A 6,000-nucleotide genomic window follows, 5' to 3' on the forward strand; every position below is an offset into this window, starting at 1 on the left:
TAAAATGTCCATATACAAGACAATCAGTAAAACTTCATGATTTAAAAATAAATCAGCCAACTTTTCAATGTTGGTACCTTACATATTAATCCATATGTAAACAATTTGTGGAACACAGGATAAGACACTTTACTGACGGACAGGATGTCACCAGAAGTCACAAGACCTCCCCCAGGTGAGTTAATTTGGAAGCCTGCCAAAGGTGATTTGTAAGTTAACCATTAAATCTACTGCACCTTTAAGTTTGTTTCATGATTCATTGTGTGCCTACCCCTTACCTCACTAGAATATAAGTTCCACCAAGGGAGGAAATGTGTTCAATGTTGTATCCTCAGAGCCCAGGGCAGTGCCTGGCACACAGTACATGCTCGGTATTTATTTATGGAATGAATAAAGAACTGCCAGTTCTATGGTCCTAGTATTTGGAGCTTCTCTGTACTAAAGTCTCATGGAATTTTCAATCTTTCCAATGACCCAACAGCCAAAGTTTGGATGCTCCCACTATCTTCTAATTGTTGGCTCCTGGACCAGGTAAGCATCTGAATTTCAAGGGGACTCCAAAGGCCTGCTTTCCCAGCTTCTGGTTTGTGCTCCTGGAATCCTGGGTAAGTCAGCATGGCAGGGCTCCAACCACCCAGGGCTATCTGAACACTCTCTCCTGTCAGGAGGCAGCTGTGACCTTTCCCTGATGCCCTGTTTCTTTTTCCATCTTGTTTGGATCTGCAAGTTAACACTGTAGTCCCTGCAAGGTGGAATCTAACAGCCTAATTGTACCTGTCGGGATTTGGGGTTTCCTTCTCCTGAGGCCCATCTCTAAGCCCCCATCACCTTTGCTGCGGTGCCCACAATTGCCCGCAGTCTCCTATATCTGACTTCAGTCTTCCCCCCTGGGGCTTGGAATTGCAGCTCTCCAATACAACTACTCAAGACTCAGTGTTGAGGTTTATGAGCAGTTAATCTTTTATTTAAAATTCTCTACTTAGAAATCCCCTTCCAAAGTATTGTGGTTCAGATGGAACTGGCAGAAGATGAGGTAGCCATTTGGTGAGTTTCCTAGGGGTTGGTAAATAATAAAGAATGTTGTGTGAATGAGTGACAAATCACTATAATGATGAGTTACTTTTCAAATGATCCCCTATGTAATGCCCACACATTAATTAAACTAATCACCTCGTTAAGGTGCCTATGAGGTTTTGCTTTCTAAACTTGATCCACAGAGGTGATGCAGAACTGTTCTTTCAGTGGCCAAAGAGCCATCTAGGATCTCACTGTACCCCCAAAATAGTTTGAGAAGACTAATGGGTGAAGCAGACTATGAGATCTGTGGTCATTAGTATACTCCTCCAGGTCCCAGAAGATCTTCAGGTCAAATTGGGATTTGGAAAGGAGCCAGGAAGGGTAAGGTTTTCTTGTTACCACAGGATGTAGGCTGTGATGAGTTTGGAAAAGTTTGAGAAGGATCATCTGCTGGATCCATCTACACTGCCTTAGGCTGGCCACAGGAGGAATGTAGAAGTAAAATGGGACTGGAGGTGAGCTGGAGCCCTGCAAGATGTCATGAACTGAGTGCTTCCAGAAAGAGCTCCAGAGCAGACTGCTTTGTCACACTCCAGGATGACAACTGGGACACTTAGTGTCCCTTGTTGGAGAGAAATGACAGATGGGGAGAGTGCTGACTCTAGGATGCCTAAGTACTGCAAGGCTAGCGCAGCTAGGGGGTCTCACAGCACCCCACCAACAGCCTCTTCTGGAGGCATTCCCAGGGTCTAGCATATTCCACAGAAGCCTCCTGTGTGGTCACACACCACAGAGGATGTAAGCAATCCTGACCAGGGTAAGGCAGAGCAGATGGGAGCCTTCCTGTGCCCATACATGCGAAGGTCCTGACTGTCTCTGGATGTCTTGAGCCTGCCCACTGAGGGACTGATGTGAGACCTGTCAGTCACGGTCCTGCTCTCCTAAGAAACCTCTCTGTTCCACCAGCTATGACTGAAGCCCTGCACTTAACTTCAGCTTCCTTGGCAAGTGGCTGACCTCCTGCATGGTTCTTGAAAGGTGTATTAGTCCATTCTCATGCTGCTGATAAGGACTTACCCGAGACCTGGAAATTTGAAAAAGAAAGGAGTTTAATTGGACTTACAGTTCCACATGGCTAGGGAGGCCTCACAATGATGGGGGAAGGCAAAAAGGAGCAAGTCACGTCTTACATGGATGACGGCAGGCAAAAAGATCTTGTGCTGGGCAACTCTCATTTTTTAAAAACCTTGGGATCTCATGAGACTCATTCACCATTATGAGAATAGCATAGTATGGGGTGACTGTCCCCATGATTCAATTATCTCAAACCGAGTCTCACGACACGTGGGGATTATGGGAGTACAATTCAGAAGGAGATTTGTGTGGGGACACAGAGTCAAACCATATCACCAGCTCTTCCCTGTGGCAATTACCCCGTCAGCCTTTCCGGAGCAAATAAGGGGTCCTGTGTCTCCTTTTATCCTTGATCCCAGGGCAGGAGCTGAACATAGGGACAGCAGGGGCTAGTGGCAGGATGCCTGTTATGTCCCAAGGGAAATCCACAAAATAGCATGAGAGGACAAAGCCAAGGTTGCCCATCACTCAGACTGAGGGTAGTGCAAACGAGCCCTGCAGACACTGACACCTACGTGGATGCAGTGAGAGTCCACATGTCTCATGAGCACTGTGCTTCGTCCTACTTGCCCCACCATGTATCTGGTTGCCAGCCTGCTCAGTGGAGTTGGCTTGAAGGAAATCGTTGAGTCACCCAATCTGCTGAGAATAAAAGAGACCAGGCCAGGCAGGTACACAGCAAGGCAGGACACATGTCTGGACATAATAGCAGCCTCTGGAAGACTGGACCTCTAATATTCATGTCAAATGGTCGCTGTAGCCTGGCAACTGCACTTGGGCCATGAGCTTCCAGGGTACCCTAAAGGTCAATGGAAGTCTTCCTGGAGGCTGGACTTCTTGGCACATTTGGGGTTCTAAGCCTGCTGCAGGCTCTACCATCTTCTCACTTGATTTATCTCTGGGATCCCTTTGTTTTATTTGTGTGTAATGCATTTTATCTTGCTGTATTACATAATTCTTTGTAGCCTGCCCCAAATATTTTCTGAATGAAGCAGGAGTGAAAAAGAGGGGGAGGAAAATAGTGAGCGAAGTCCCTTCTCATTCCCACTTAACTCCTTAATGTCTTCACTTCATCTGCATTCCCCTCTGGATCCCCAATGTTCTATTAATGGAGCACAAGCTCATTGTGGGGCTGGTGGTTCCAAACTGCAGGTGTTCTGAACTGCAGCCCATCTGGAGCTCTCAATGCAGAAACTTCTCCATCTTTCTTTATCCTAGGACCCACCTCTCCTCCACGGCATTTGTCTCCATGTCATATGGATAGAACAGGAGAGAGGCCATTGGGTAGGATTCTGTTTCAAGCTCTCACTGGCACCACCACTTGGCTCCTTTAAGATCAGTCCTAGGGGCATATTGATAGGGCAATAGTCAGCAGTGGAAGATGGCTGGCACTCCCTTGTTTGTGGTGGGGGGCGGGTAGCTCAACCCGGTAAAAGAGACAGGGCTTTGAACCCATACGAAAGTAAGTTTGAATATGAGCTCTGTCACTTATAAGCCCATACATCAGGTATCCTTTATGTACTTCAGTTTTCTCATCTGTAAAATGGGAGTAATAATAGTACAACTTAAGAGTGTTTATGTGAGCATCATATAACATGCCACTTGTATGTAAAATGCTTAACCCTAATAACGTGGTCATTAATAAGTGGCCATTATTATTGCGTGCCCATGCTGTATCTTCCCCCACATTTTAATATTCCTGAACCTGTATATGTCTTATGATCCATATGTACATTAATAAATGCATTTATTTTCTTTTCTCCTTGAAAATCTGTTACCATGGATTCTTTAATCCCACATCTTTGAACTGCATAGACATGATATAACTTGTTCTAGTCCTGCTTGGGGCAATAACCAGGGCTACTGAACCAGGACCTGGATCAACACATAGGTCTGTGAGAGTTGCTTCCAAGACTTCCTCCAGGCTCGCCCTCCCTGCATCCAATCTCACACCCCAGAGGTCTGCAAGGGAGAGTCCTCCAGGTGAACACACTGAATGCCAAAGAAAAGGTCCCACACTGTGCCTGATCCTGGTTTCCCAGGTTCACATCTGTGAGGAGTACTAGAGCCACATTCCAAATTCTCCAGGCCACTGCTTGCACTTCATTGGGATGGCCCAATGGTTATTTTAAAAAGTGCATTGTTCCTTGCACAAATGTTTGCATATTTTGCAAAAGCCTAGAGTTACCTACTTTCCAAGTATAAATCTCTTTTTGTGCCTAATGTGTTGCCAATTTTCTTTTCTCCCTATCTTAAATTTAAAGGAGCAGATAAAAGCAATCTTATGTGCCCAGAAAGAAGAGAACCAAATATTTGTGAACAGCTCTGATAAGCACAACTGAGGTCATTTTAGAGAATGAAGCCGAGGCCCCTTTTCTCCATCTACTTGTCATTGCTCTAGTCCAGGCCTGCTCCTATTCTGTGGGAATCCTCAACCCTGGACATTCCAGTCTCTTAACTGTTACCATATGACAGTAGCAACACAAAGAAGTAGGAAGAGAATGGAACTGTATGTGAACAAACCCACTGTATATATTTTAATTAAGCTGGTATTAATTTAAATAGATTGGTGCAAGTTAAACTATCAATTGTAGTCCCGAGGACAACTGCTAAGAAAATAATACCTTAAATGACAATGGGATTAAAATGGTAGAACTAGAAAAACATATATTTTTCACAAAGGAAGGTAGTATTGAAAACATAAAGAAGGAAAAATACATATGTGATATAAAGAGTAAATCACTGGCTACAACACAGAAATATTACCTTACCAGTAATTTTAAATGTAAATGGATTAATCACCTCAATTAAAGTCAGAGATTGGAGAAATATATTTTGGAAGCCTATTCTAACTATATACTGATTATAAGAGAATCCCGGGGTGCGAGCAAGATGGCCAAATAGGAACAGCTCCAGCCTCCAGCTCCCAGTGTGAGCAACACAGAAGACGGGTGATTTCTGCATTTTCAACTGAGGTACTGGGTTCATCTCACTAGGGGGTGCCAGACAATTGGTGCTGGTCAGCTTGTGCAGCCCAACCAGTGAGAGCTGAAGCAGAGCGATGCATCGCCTCACCTGGGAAGCGCAAGGGGGAAGGGAATCCCTTTAGAAACTGAGACACACAACACCTGGAAAATCGGGTAACTCCCACCCTAATACTGCGCTTTACCAAGGGTCTTAGCAAATGGCACACTAGGAGATTATATCCCACACCTGGCCGGGAGGGTCCCATGCCCACGGAGCCTCCCTCATTGCTAGCACAGCAGTCTGAGATCTAACTGCAAGGCAGCAGTGAGGCTGGGGGAGGTGCGCCTGCCATTGCTGAGACTTAAGTAGGTAAACAAAGCCTCCGGGAAGCTCGAACTGGGTGGAGCCCACCACAGGTCAAGGAGGCCTGCCTGTCTCTGTAGACTCCACCTCTGGGGACAGGGCAGAGCAAAAAAAAAAAAAAAAAAAAAAAAAAAGGCAGCAGAAACCTCTGCAGATGTTAATGACCCTGTCTGACAGCTTTGAAGAGAGCGGTGGATCTCCCAGCACCGAGGCTGAGATCTGAGAATGGACAGTCTGCCTGCTCAAGTGGGTTCCTGACCCCTGAGTAGCCTAAGTGGGGGACATCCCCCATTAGGTGCAGACTGACACCTCACACCTCACACGGCGGGGTACACCCCTGCAACGAAGCTTCCAGAGCAAGAATCAGACAGCAGCACTCGCTGTTCAGCAATATTCTATCTTCTGCAGCCTCTGCTGCTGATACCCAGGCAAACAGGGTCTGGAGTGGACCTCAAGCAATCTCCAACAGACCTACAGCTGAGGGTCCTGACTGTTAGAGGAAAACTAACTAACAGGAAG

The sequence above is a fragment of the Macaca nemestrina genome, chromosome X (assembly GCF_043159975.1).
Source record: "Macaca nemestrina isolate mMacNem1 chromosome X, mMacNem.hap1, whole genome shotgun sequence".
Classification (NCBI taxonomy): Eukaryota; Metazoa; Chordata; class Mammalia; order Primates; family Cercopithecidae; genus Macaca; species Macaca nemestrina.